The sequence below is a fragment of the Neomonachus schauinslandi genome, chromosome 9 (genome assembly GCF_002201575.2).
Source record: "Neomonachus schauinslandi chromosome 9, ASM220157v2, whole genome shotgun sequence".
Lineage (NCBI taxonomy): Eukaryota > Metazoa > Chordata > Mammalia > Carnivora > Phocidae > Neomonachus > Neomonachus schauinslandi.
The window spans coordinates 138,892,599-138,907,431 of record NC_058411.1 but is presented as its reverse complement, the minus strand read 5'-3'; positions in this window follow the sequence as shown (position 1 = coordinate 138,907,431).

Below are 14,833 nucleotides of genomic sequence, written 5' to 3'. Positions count from 1 at the left end.
CCCCCCTTCCCCCCCCCCCCCCCCCCCCCCCCCCCCCCCCCCCCGCCAACAGCCTCCTCTGATATCACCTTCCTTCTCCCGTTCCCTCCATTCCTTGATCACACTAAGGTTGTGCACACCTTAGAGCCTTGGTCCGAACAGATCCCTCTGCCCAGAATGTTCTTTGCCCACATCTTTGCTTAGGTTCCTATTTATCAACCAGCTTTCAGCCTGAAACTCACCTCCTTGCAGAGATTTTCCCTGACTGTCCCTATCTAAGTTAGTCCTCCTCTCCCCGTACTCACTATCCCACTACCCTCTCTTATTGTCATCAAAGTCCATACACCTGTCTGATAGCTTCTCGTTTATTGCTTGTTTGGGCAAGCTCCATGATAGGAGGGAACCCCTTCTCTTGTTTACCATTCTCTTCCCAACACCTAAAATAGTGTCTGACAATGTAATAGGTGGTCAATAAATGCTCACTGGATGGATTAATGGATGCATACAGGCAAGGAACTTACTGTGTTGGAAAAGTAACAGTGTGAGATGAAGCTGGACAGGTGAGCAAGGGTCACACCAAGAAAGCTCTTAGTTACCAAACTAAGGATTTCACCTATTATTCTCTGGGGCAAGGGATGTTGCTGATGGTCCAGTAGAGGCCAGGCATGATCAGTAGCTGAGGAAATTTGATTTGGCGGCTATGTGTAAGTTATATTACAGAGAGAGAAACTGAAGGCATTGAGATGATCTATGATATAAAGTGTTTATAGCACGATGTCTGGCCCATGGTAAGTCTCCAATAAGCGATTCGCATCACTGAGCATCATGGCAGGCACTGGGAGACAACAGAACAAAAAGGCAAGATAATTAAATCTTCTCTATACCTCAAAATAATTCCTAGACCCTATTCTATATTCCTTCCCTTCCTCTGTGTGTGTGTGTGTGTGTGTGTGTGTGTGTGTGTGAAACCTCTACCCATATGTAGCTATTCTCAGGGCTGTCATGTCTAGGCTCTTTTAATAGGACTTCCCACCCCCAGCATGCCTTTGGCATAGATTTCTCTTTCTCCCTTATTTGCTATATTTTGTTGGTGCCAAGTCACATAGCCTCTGCCTCTGCCCTGCTTTCTCTCTTTTTAAATTGTAAAAGCACCACGTGCTTTCTTTGAAATTTTCCATAAATACAGAACCGCCCAAACTCAAAAAAAAATGGAGGGGCGCCTGGCTGGCTCAGTCCAAACAATGTGCAACTCTTGATCTTGATGTTGTGGGTTCGAGCCCCACATTAGGTGTAGAGATTACTTAAAAAAATAAATAAACTTATAAAAATTAAATAGAAGAAAAGTACTGGCCCCTGAGTATTTATTTATTTTTTTAAGATTTATTTATTTAGAGAGAGAGAGAGAGCACGTGGTAGGGGCAGAGAGAGAGGGAGAAGCAAGCTCCCCGCTGAGCAGGGAACCCAGCACGGGGCTCGATCCCAGGACCCTGGGATCATGACCTGAGCCAAAGGCAGACGCTTAACTGACAGAGCCCCCAGGCTCCCCTGGCCCCTGAGTGTTTTAAAAAAAAAAATAGAAATGCCTTGTCTCTTCCTCATTCTCAATCCCAATTTCACCACCCAGATTTTAACTCTGTAATAGCCCTGCAAGCCAAGTCTTGTTTCTGGCTCCGCTTCTCTGCCCCTGCTATCATCTGACCTAAGGGATGGTTTTCCATTGGGCTGCCTTGACTTTTCCCTTCAGTTCAGTGTAACAAACATTTACTGAGTGCTTACTACACACCAAATCCTACACTAGACAGTGAAAGAGGCCCACATGTAAGAGCTCTTGAACGTTGAGCAAGTTACTGACTCTTTCTGACCCTCATTTCCTTACCTGCAAAATGAGAATAATCCCAGTACCTTTTTCATGGGGTTGAGTGGGGATCAATGAGATGACACAGAAAACTCAATGTGTAGTACCTGCTTTTATCTGCTCCATAAATGTCAATGGCAACAATGAAAATGATGATAATCTTCACCTTGGAGGAGTTTATAGTTTAATGGGGAGACTTGAGAATAAGAATTATCTAGGGATGCCTGGCTGGCTCAGTAGGTGGAGCATGTGATTCTTGACCTTGGGGCTGTAAATTCTAGCCCCACGCTGAGTGTAGAGATTACTTTTTTTTTTTTTAAGTTTTGTTCATTTATTTCAGAGAGAGAGCGAGCGAGTGAGAGCGAGAGCAGGGCTCGATCCCAGGACCCTGAGATCATGACCTCAACTGAAATCAAGAGTCCGACGCCCAACTGACTGCCAGCCAGGCACCCCAAGTATAGAGACTATTTAAAAAAATTTTTTTAAATATTTTATTTATTTATTTGACAGAGAGAGAGATAGCAAGAGCAGGAAGGAACACAAACAGGGGAGAGTGGGAGAGGGAGAAGCAGGCTTCCCACTGAGCAGGGAGCTCGATGTGGGACTCGATCCCAGGACCCTGGGATCATGACCTGGGCCGAAGGCAGACGCTTAACAACTGAGCCAGCCAGGCACCCCCCCCCAAAAATTTTTTTTTTAAAAAAGAGAATTATCTAGGTGAAGAAAGATGGGAAAATATTTTTGGAAAAAAGGGGAAGAGCAGTTTATCTGAAATTAAAAGGTAGAGGGGCACCTGGCTGGCTCAGTCGGTAAAGCACGCAACTCTTGATCTCAGGGTCATGATTTCAAGCCCCAGGCTGGATGTAGAGATTACTTTAAAAAAAAAAGAAGAAGAAACTAAAAGATAGAGGTAGAGTGTTGGGGGACTGAAGAGTAGGATCTTGGACTTATCCTCTAAGAATATGTTTCAAAACATGAGCCAAGGCCCACCTGCTTTAGTCTCACCAGGTGTGCTTGTTCAAAATGCCAATTTAGTGGCCCCCACTTCTGACCAACTTGGTAAATTTACACTGGAATACTACACATCAAGGAAAATGAACAAACTACACTTATATGCAGCAACATGATGAGCCTCAAAAACTCAATATTGGATGCAAAAAATAAGACAAAAATACACATAGAAGGGTTGAAATACAATAAAGATGTAAACAGGCTAAATTAAATAATATATTGCTTGGAGCAGTAGGGATAAACATGCATTGTAATGAAAAGCAAAGGATTTATAAATACAAAATTCAAAGTAGAGGTTCACTGGAATGGGGAAAAAGAATGCTAAGTTTCTATTTCTTAAGCTGGGTGCTGAGCACACAGGTTTGCTTTGTATCATAATTCTTCAAATTAAATGCATTACTTACATACGGTTTATTTACAAGATATTTCACAAGGAAGGAAAAAAAAAAAATAGGAAAACAGAACACTACTCCAGAGACTGAGCTTTTCCACTTAAATCTCATAAAGTTAGGGTATAGTATGGGGGGATAAAAAAAGGAAAAAAAGATAACCCAAGAACCAAGGCCTAAACAGACACCAGGCCAATCCCCACCATTCTTTCTCAATCACGACCTCATACTTTTTCATTTCTCTTTCAGGTAAAATACAAATCCTTATGTGTATAAACTAGTGCAAATAAATGTTTAAAAGCTTATAGGCCCACCCTTCTATAAACAGCCAAATGTGGACCCGCCATCTAAATGAGGATTCCCCGCTACATTAATAATGCTCTTGGGTGCCTGGGTGGCTCAGTCGTTGAGCATCTGCCTTCGGCTCAGGTCATAATCCCGGGGTCCTGGGATCGAGCCCCACATGGGGCTCCCTGCTCAGCAGAAAGCCTGCTTCTCCCTCTCCCACTCCTCCTGCTTGTGTTCCCTCTCTCGCTGTGTCTCTCTCTGTCAAATAAATAAATAAAATCTTTAAAAAAAAAAAAATGCTCTTATGAACACTTTTTTTTCTCCAGGGGAAAAAAAAAATGTTTCCACATTTTAGATTATTTCCATAGGGTGTGAATATTTTTACAGCCCTGGTTACTTGCTGCCAAATAATTTTCAGAGCAAATTGTCCCAATTTACAATGCTATCGGTAATTAACGACTACCAGTTTTACCACACCCTTATCCTTGAGAAACAGTTTTACTAATTTAATAGACATGATTCTCAGTATTGTTTTAATTTGCATTTCTTTGATTGCTAGTGAAGTTAAGCCTATTTTTCACATGTTAGCTTCTTTCTTGTATTTCTTCAGTTGTTTGTCGTTTGTGTACTTAGGACTTGGGATCAGGATCAAAAACTTGGACTATCTGAGGGGTGCCTGGTTGGCTGTTTCAGTCAGGAGAGCATGAGAGTCTTGATCTTGGTGTTGTGAGTTTGAGCCCCACGTTGAGGGTAGGGTTTACTTAATAAAAAAAAAAAGACAAAAACTTGACTATCTGCATGCAGAAAGTCACTTACATTTCTCATGTTCCCTTCCCTTCCTCTCTCTACTATACTATTTTTTTGCACTTCATAAGTTACACATCTTCATCTTAGAAATATTAGAAACTAAGAAAGGAAACCAAAGCTGGCGGCATCACAATTCCGGACTTCCAGCTCTATTACAAAGCTGTCATCATCAAGACAGTATGGTACTGGCACAAAAACAGACACATAGATCAATGGAACAGAATAGAGAGCCCAGATGATCCCAGGGTCCTGGGATCGAGCCCTGCATCGGGCTCCCTGCTTGGCCAGGAGCCTGCTTCTCCCTCTCCCACTCCCCCTGCTTGTGTTCCCTCTCTAGCTGACTCTCTCTCTCTCTGTCAAATAAATAAAATAAAATAAAATAAAATAAAATAAAATCTTAAAAAAAAAAAAAAAGAATAGAGAGCCCAGAAATGGACCCTCAACCCTATGGTCAACTCATCTTCGATAAAGCAGGAAAGAATGTCCACTGGAAAAAAGACAATCTCTTCAACAAATGGTGTTGAGAAAATTGGACAGCCACATGCAGAAGAATGAAACTGAACCATTTTCTTACACCCTCCACAAAAATAGACTCAAAATGGATGAAAGACCTCAATGTGAAACAGGAATCCATCAAAATCCTAGAGGAGAACACAGGCAGGAGGAACCTCTTTGACCTTGACCGCAGTAACTTCTTCCTAGACATCTCCAAAGACAAGGGAAAAAAGGCAAAAATGAACTATTGTTACCTCATCAAGATAAAAAGCTTTTGTACAGCAAAGGAAACAGTAAACTAAACCAAAAGTCAACCACCAGAATGGGAGAAGATATTTGCAAATGTCTTATCAGATAAAGGGCTAGTATCCAAGATCTACAAAGAACTTATCAAACTCAACACCCCAAAAAACAAATAATCCAGTCAAGAAATGGGCAGAAGACATGAACAGACATTTCTCCAAAGAAGACATACAAATGCCAACAGACACATGAAAAAATGCTCAACGTCACTCAGCATCAGGGAAAAACAGATCAAAACCACAATGAGATACCACCTCACACCAGCCAGAATGGCTAAAATTAACAGTCAGGAAATAACAAATGTTGGCGAGGATGAGGAGAAAGGGGAACCCTCTTACACTGTTGGTGGGAATGCAAGCTGGTGCAGCCACTCTGGAAAACAGTATGGAGGTTCCTCAAAAAGTTAAAAATAGAGCTACCCTACGCCCAGCAATTGCACTACTGGGTATTTACCCCAAAGATACAAATGTAGTGATCTGAAGGGGTACGTGCAGCCCAATGTTTATAGCAGCAATATCCACAATAACCAAACTATGGAAAGAGGGCAGATGTCCATTGACAGATGAATGAATAAAGAAGATGTGGTATATACAGACAATGGACCATTACTCAGCCATCAAAAAAATGAAATCTTACCATTTCCAATGACATGGATGAAACTAGAGGGTATTATACTAAGTGAAATAAGTCAATCAGAGAAAGATAATTATCAGATGATTTCACTCATGTGGAATTTAAGAAACAAAACAGAGGATCATAGGTGAAGGGAGGGAAAAATAAAACAAGATGAAATCAGAGAGGGAGACAAACCATAAGAGATTCTTAACTCTAGGAAACAAACTGAGGGTTGCTGGAGGGAAGGGAGTGGGAGGGATGGGGTAATTGGAGATGGGAATTAAGGAGGGCCCGTGATGTAATGAGCACTGGGCGTTATAAGCAACTGATGAGTCACTAAACTCTTCCTCTGAAACAAATAATATACTATATGTTAATTAATTGAATTTAAATAAAATTTTTTAAAAATCAGAAAATACAATTAAGCAAAGAAACAAAAATGGGTAAAATCACCTGATATTCCACCTTCTAGAGATGACCACCATTTATTGTATATCCTTTTAAACTTTTCTCTAACAAAAATAGTCACAAATGTATCACCTAATCTTTCTGAGCCAGTTTCCTCATCATAAAATAGTACTACTTGTCTTTCAAGTTGATGATTAAATAAGCTGGTGTATGTGAAAGTGATTTATAAAGTTCAGGATGTTATATAAATGGAAGTTGCTGCTATTATGACATCAAATACTCTTGATTCTGCTAAGCAGAAGGACACTTCGTTCCCCAACACAGCCCGCCCTCTCCAGTCTGGCATCTTCTCTCTAGAATAACTTCCTGCCACAAGTCTTCCTACTGAACAAGTACTCACTCTGTTTTTTAAAAAATTCAGTATGTAAGATACAAAGAAGATACAAAGAGTAGTGCAAAGAACAACCTTGTACCTACCACACAGCTTAAGAAATAAAATTTCAAGGGCGCCTGGCTGGCTCAGTCAGCGGAGCATGCGACCTTTCATCCCGGGGTTGTGGGGTGTAGAGATTATAAATAAATAAACTTAAAAAAAAAAAGGAGATAGAATGTTACCAATATACATAAAGGTTCCAGTGAATACTTCCTCAGTTACAGTCCCTTCCCCAATCCATATTCTACTCTCCTGAATTTGACATTTCTCATTCTGTGATATTGTGATTTATAATAAAAAATAGATATTTAGGGGCGCCTGGGTGGCTCAGTTGGTTAAGTTTCTCTTGGTTTCGGTTCAGGTCATGATCTCAGGGTTGTAAGATGAAGCCCCACGACAGGCTCCATGCTCAGCAAGGAGGCTGAGGGAGATTCTCTCCTGCCCCTCCGCCCCTTCCCCTGCTTGCACGTGCTCTCATTCTTTCTAAAATAAATAAATAAATAAAATCTTAAAAAAAAAAAAATATATATATATATATATATATTTAGTCTTACCCCCATTTCAGGCACAGCGCTCCCCAACCTTTGGAATTTCCAAGTGTAGAGAGTGATAAATGTGTCTTTTCTTATGTTAATGAAGTGACTATTGGAATGCAAGTCTGGCTGGGGCTGGTTGCCAATGGAGCCAACCACCCAGTTTGAGAGGTGGAATTTTCAGTCCCACCCCCTGACCCCTGGGGAGGGAGGGCGCTGGAGTTGAAGCAATCCTGAATGACCAGTGACTTAATCAATCATGCCTGATGAGGGAGCCCAAGGCTAGCTGAAGACAAAGCATATGCCGATACCCTGCAATCTCCCCCCGCCCCCCACTCCTGGGTGGGAACATGTGTAACATTCTTCCAGGAATCTCCCCACTGTCTTAATGTTAATACCTTGCTAGAGGGGAAAACAACCTTCACTTGACAACGGCGAGACCTCTGGTATCTTGTAGGTCGGTCCTCTTTAGCATATGAAAGTTGTTTTTTTTTTAAAGATTTTTTTTAAAATTTATTTATTAGAGAGAGAGAGTGAGAGAGAGAGAGCGCAAGAGGGGGAAGGGTTAGAGGGAGAAGCAGACTCCCCGCCGAGCAGGGAGCCCGATGTGGGACCCGATCCCGGGACTCCGGGATCATGACCTGAGCCGAAGGCAGTCACTTAACCAACTGAGCCACCCAGGCGCCCGAAAGTTTTTTTTTTTTTTTAAAGATTTTATTTATTTATTTGACAGAGAGACACAGCAAGAGCAGGAACACAAGAAGGGGGAGTGTGGAGACAGAGAAGCAGGCTTCCCGCTGAGCAGGGAGCCCGATGCGCGGCTGGAATCCAGGACCCTGGAATCATGACCTGAGCGGAAGGCAGACACTTAACCGACTGAGACACCCAGGCGCCCCTAGAGATTTTTTAATATATATATTTTTATTAAGTAAACTTAATACCCAAAGTGGGACTCAAACTCACGATCCCAAGACCAAGAGTCACATGCTCTCCCAACTGAGCCAGCCAGGCACCTCTCCATAGAGGTACTGATACAGATCCCCAAGCAATGTATAATATTGGTTTGCATGAACTTGTTTAAATTGTATATGAATGGGTATCGAAGTACATATTCTGTACTCCCCCCACTTCAATACCATGCTTGTGAGATTCATCCATGTCGGCACATGTAGTTGTATTTCATTCATTCCCCTGCTTTCCTATTCAGTATATAATCACACTGCGATTTATTTGTTTTCCCGATGATAGCCATTTAGGTCATTTCTGGGTTTTGCTGTCACAGGAAGATTCATTTCTTCAAGGCGCATTTTGATATGTCTCCTTGTGTACATGTGTAGGAATTCCAGAGAAATACATATGCATCTAGAAGTGGAATTCTGAGGTCCTAGGGTAAGTGCATCTTTAACTAGATCTACTGTATTCTCCAAAGTGGTTGTACTAACTTCCATTCTCACCAATAATGTATAAAAATTTCCTTCACTATTCTTCCTTGTCAACCCTTAGTTTTGTCAGACTTTAAAATGTTTCTAATCTAATGGATGTGAAAGAACATTTCATTATGGTTTGTTGTATTTTTTTTTTAAGATTTTATTTATTTATTTGACAGAGACACAGTGAAAGAGGGAACACAAAGCAGAGGGAGTGGGAGAGGGAGAAGCAGGCTTCCCGCAGAGCAGGGAGCCAGATGCGGGGCTCGATTCCAGGACCCTGGGATCATGACCTGAGCCAAAGGCAGATGCTTAACTACTGAGCCACTCAGGCGCCCCTCCTTATGGTTTTAGCATGCATTTCCCTGATTAGTAGGGAAGTTGAGCACCCATTACAAGTTTATTGGTTATTGGGGTGCTTGGCTGGCTCAGTCAGCAGAGCATGTGACTCTTCATCTTGGGGTTGAGTTCAAGCCCCACAGCTTACTTAAAAATTGAAAAGAAGGGGCGCCTGGGTGGCTCAGTCGGTGAAGCCTCTGCCTTCGGCTCAGGTCACGATCCCAGGGTCCGGGGATCAAGCCCCACATTGGGCTCCTTGCTCAGCGGGGAGTCTGCTTCTCCCTCTCCCTCTGCAGCTCCCCCTGCTTGTGCGCTCTCTCTCTCTTTAAATAAATAAATAAATAAAATGTTTTTAAAAAAACTGAAAAGAAAAAACATAAAACAAGTTTATTGATTGTTCATGTTGCCACTTTAGTGAATTCTATGTTCATAAAGTACCCATTTTTTAAGGCCCCTTTGAAATACTCCTTTTCCATGAAATATTTCCAGATCTCCTCCATCAGGCAGACAGAATCTCCTCTGGATCTCTAGAACACTTTCTACTGTTGGGTTTCACTTACTTTTTATTTCATCTTGTGTACTTGTCTAAAGGGCAGAGACCATGTTTAACTCTACTTTATACCCTTGTTTGTACCTAGTGCAAAGTAAATATTTCATAAATTTTTGTTGATCCGAATCATACTCCTCCTCTGCTTATAAAATCTTAAATAGTTTCCTATTGTCTACAGGAGAGTGTTGGATCTCCTTATTGTAGAATGTAAGACTCTTACATGAGCTCTGGCTTCGACTCTCCATTCTGGTCTCTTCTGGTATGACCCTGCCATTCACCCCAGATACGAGTCTTCATCCACAGTGAGGCCCCAGGCCACAGATGTCCAGCTTTTCTTCCTGAAGCCAGGATGGCATATCCATCCCACCTGTCTTGCCACCCATCAGATTCTCTAAAACACAATCTCGGGAAGGCACCTGGTGGTTCAGTTGGTTAAGCGTCTGCCTTCAGCTCAGATCATGATCCCAGGGTCCTGGGACTGAGTCCCGCACTGAGCTCCTTGCTCTGCAGGGAGTTTGCTTCTCCCTCTGCTCCTCTTCCCACTTATTCTCTCAATCTTTCTCTCTCTCTCAGATAAATAAATAAAATCTTTAAAAGTAAATAAAAAATAAACAAAACACAATCTGGGGATCCTGAAGCCAGAAGCTTGCTTTTACTCCTGAGCAGGGCTCTTGCTCTGGATCTATCTGTCGGCAGGGTACATAACATTTCTTTCTCCAGGCAACTTGGAAACTCAACGCACTTCAGATCTTAGCCTTGCGTCTAGGCCCCAGCACATCTTGTCCTAGATCTGCAGAGTCACAGGTGTATCACAAACAGGATATATGAATATATGACCAACTCCACATTGTATCTCTCCACCTTATTCAATTTAATTCAGTAAACACTCATTACACACCTATTACATCCAGACCCAGCCCAAGGTGCTGTGACTACAGCTATAAACGGGACAATTCTCTCAAGAAGCACATAGAAGAGCATACAGCTGACTCAGTCGATAGAGCATGCCGCTCTTTTTTTTTTTTTTTAAGATTTTATTTATTTATTTGAGAGAGAGAATGAGAGAGAGAGCACATGAGAGGGGGGAGGGTCAGAGGGAGAGCAGGGAGCCCGACGCGGGACTCGATCCAGGGACTCCAGGATCATGACCTGAGCCGAAGGCAGTCGCTTAACCAACTGAGCCACCCAGGCGCCCGAGCATGCCGCTCTTGATCTCAGGGTTGTGAGTTTGAGCCCAACGTTGGGTGTAAAGTTTACTTAAAATAAATAAATAATTTAATTAATTAATTAATTTAAAAATCTTTTAAAAAATTTTAAAAAGAGAGAAGCACATAGAATAGTTGGGGGGGGGAAACAGACCTACAGACACAGAGTTTCAATACAAAAAAGAATATGAGAGGGGTGTCTGGGTGGCTCAGTCCACTGGGCATCTGACTCTTGACTTCGGCTCAGGTCTTGATCTCAGGGCCCTGGGATCCAGCCCCACGTCAGGCTCAGCGCTCAGCAGGGAGTCTGCTTGAGAATTCTTTCTCCTTCCCCCCCGCCTCCATTCCTCCCCCTACTCATGCTCTCTCTCTCAAATAAATAAATCTTAAAAAAATAAAAAGAATATGAGAACCAGAGAAGGGCTATCCCGAGCATCAGGGAAGGCTCTCTGAAGAAGGGTGTCACTTAGGGCACTTGGTATATAAATGAGTAGATGAATATAAGGCACAATCTTGGGCGCCTGGGTGGCTCAGTTGGTTAAGCGACTGCCTTCGGCTCAGGTCATGATCCTGGAGTCCCGGGATCGAGTCCCGCATCGGGCTCCCTGCTCGGCAGGGAGTCTGCTTCTCCCTCTGACCCTCCTCCCTCTCCTGCTCTCTGTCTCTCATTCTCTCTCTCTCAAATAAATAAATAAAATCTTTAAAAATATATATATATAAGGCACAATCTTTTTTTTTTTTTTAAAGATTTTATTTATTTTTTGACAGAGAGAGACACAGCGAGAGAGGGAACACAGCAGGGGGAGTGGGAGAGGGAGAAGCAGGCTTCCCGCCGAGCAGGGAGCCCGATGCGGGGCTCGATCCCAGGACCTTAGGATCATGACCTGAGCCGAAGGCAGATGCTTAACCAACTGAGCCACCCAGGCGCCCCAGAATATAAGGCACAATCTTGAAATTAAGCTTTGTTGAAGCTTCACACGTGAATTCTGCTACATCAGATGCTTTGATACATGAGGGTATGGCCAGTGATTCCACTGAACTGAACAACATGATCGGTACTTATGGCTCAGAGAGCCCGGCTCTATACCATGCAGGACAAGCTAGACCCTGGCCATTTTCTCACCAGACTGGATGGGGATCAGTTAACTAGGGTCTGAGGGAGAAACATGACTGGCATCTGTGCGTGCGACATTTTTTTCTGTTATAGTCTTTACATATGTTTGATGCCTCACAGTACTTTATGTTGCCCTATTCTAGCAATGAAAGTGGTGGTAGAAATGTTCCCAGTCGGCCTGGGATCTCGTGAAAGGCCTAGAGAGATTTTCTCCATTTTATTTCTGGAGGGGCCCATAGCAGAGTGGCACTCCACTGAGGATTTGAGCATTCCGCCACCTGCATACAGTCTTCAAGGGAATGAGGAGTGACGAAGGGAGACGTTATTTATGACCCCTTTCACCCAAAGTAGCCACCCATTACCCAACCAACAACCCATGGTAACTGGGGAAAGAGGAGGTCACACCCCCTGCAAGGATTGGGCATCTTTCTAAAGAGGTTCCACTTGGACTTCTTCAGGCATCTTGTGGCCTCTGCTTTTGGAGACGAGTGAGGGAGCTAGGGGGTAAGCAGGACACATACACACGCGCACATGCCCATACACAATCCATTCTTACAATTCGCTGGCTTTGTTTACACTGTTTCCCCAACGTGTGCTTTCTCACACTTTCCACTGATCATTCCTTGGAAGACTTGCTTAATAACACCTCTTCTAGGAAACCTTCCACCATCTAGTAAAAACCAACTGTTCGTGGGGTGCCCCACTGGCTAGGTTGGTAGAGCATGTGAGTTTTGATCTCGGGGTCTTGAGTTCAAGCCCCATGTTGGATGTAGAATTTACTTAAAAAAAAAAAAATTGGGTGCCTGGGTGGCTCAGTTGGTTAAGCGTCTGCCTTTGGCTCAGGTCATGATCCCGGGGTCCTGGGATTGAGCCCCGCATTGGGCTCCCTGCTCAGTGGGGAGCCTGCTTCTCCCTCTGCCCCTCCCTCTGCTTATGCTCTCTCTCAAAAATAAATAAATAAAAATTAAAAGAAAAATCAACTGTTCTCTGCTCAGCGCTCCTCAAATGATTTCTTGACGTCCAAAAGCTCCATGAGTACTTTGTCATGTCGGTGCTCATGTTGTTCATTGGTGGATATGGCCTCACAAATCTTCCAAGTCAGTTCCCTAGGTAGCTGCTACCGCAGACAGGGGTGGCGTATCAACAGACAAGCGTTCACGCGCAGGGCTTTCGGTCAAGTGCAGTTTGAGTCCAGGGTATGTCACTAATTACCTGTGTAATCTTTGGAAAATTAGTTAACCTTTCTGAGTCCTTTTCCTTAGCCTTCAATTGGGAGAATTATAGTAGTTCCTACCTCACAGGCCTGTTATGACAGTCAAATAAGATGACTCATATCAAGCATTTAGAACCAGACCTGGTAGGTACTCATTACAAGTTAGCTGTTGTAACTAGTAACCCACTGTCATCCTGTAGATGTTTAAAAGACATGCCATGAGAGAGCCCTGCTCGTGCAGGCTTGTCCCAGGATCCAGGCCTGCGAAGGAGGTGGTTCCTTGCTTCAGCTACCTCTTTTCTCCACACTTTGACCTGGCTACCTTCTGAGCTCATGGTTCCTCACTATGTGTCTTGATGGGTCCTTAACATTTGTCCTTTTTCTTTAGCCTTGAGACTGCAGTAGTGACTTGCGGCCTATTCTAACCCCAGCCCAGAAACCAATGCCACAACTCCATTCTGGGCTGACTTCCTGGCTTCCTCCCACAGCTTCTGGGTCTCTGATGTCAGTCGTCCCTAGGCCAGGACACAGATGTTCATAAATGTTTCTTGAAGGGTTTCCAGAGGGAATTAGGCACATGCAAAAAGTGAATAACAATGCCTCACTGACACACTGTCTATGAACTGGGAGGTGGTAGTGAATAGCAATTGGCCAGAAATTTTAGAAGACTTAGGCTTGGTTCCTAACTCTAAATCCTTTTTTTTTTTTTTTTAAAGATTTTATTTATTTATTTGACAGAGAGAGACACAGCGAGAGAGAGAACAGAAGCAGGGGGAGTGGGAGAGGGAGAAGTAAGCTTCCCGCTGAGCAGGGAGCCCGATGCGGGGCTCATTCCCAGGACCCTGGGATCATGACCTGAGCCGAAGGCAGACGCTTAACGACTGAGCCACCCAGGCACCCCTCTAACTCTGAATCTTATCACCTTGAGCAAAATACCTAGCCTACATGTACCTGTTTCCTCATTTATAATATGAGGATAATTATATCTGTCTCATAGAATTATTGTGAAGATTACATAAGACAATATATATAAAACACCTAGCACATTCTAGAACATAGTAAGTAGTTGGTAAATGGCTGCAATTATAAACAGGTAGTTAAAACATTTTGCTCCTTTCTGAAAAACCGTGAGGTTGAAGAAGTATCTAAAGTCAGACTACTTGTCAGGGGCTATGCTCAGACATAAGATCCAGAATATCTGAATACCTGAAGTACAAGGCAAAATAGGTTTTCTTCAAATGAAGAGGTAAAGGAGAGTTTAACAATGATAGATAACACTTAAAGTTTAATAAAGTTGAAAACTGGCTCATAACAGAGACCCACCACTTGATTGTATTCTATAATTTGCTGTATATAGTTGCCTTTGTTGTATTTCTAGCCTCAGTTTGCCCAAGGTGTTCAGGCTAGAGGAACAGAGAAATCAGGTCAGAGATCAAATGGAATACCCATTTATTATTGGATACATCTGTTCAAAAGACTCATTGAATATATGGAGTCAATCCTGTCAGAGAGGGGTGGAGTGCCCAACTAGCTCCCAGTCCATTTTATGCAAAAAATTTTTTAAAAGATTTTATTTATTTACTTGTCAGAGAGAGAGAGAGAGAGAACACAAGCAGGGGAGTGGCAGGCAGAAGGAGAAGCAGACTCCACACTGAGCAAGGATGCTGATGCGGGACTCGATCCCAGGATCCTGGGATCATGACCTGAGCAGAAGGGAGACACTTAAGAGACACTTAACCGACTGAGCCATCCAGTCATCCCCATTTTATGCAAAATTTTATCATCAGCATTTTTGATAAGACTACCTTTGAACCACCTCATTCCCCTCCACATTCACCGAAATGTCCTTGGGAATATGTATTAGTTTTC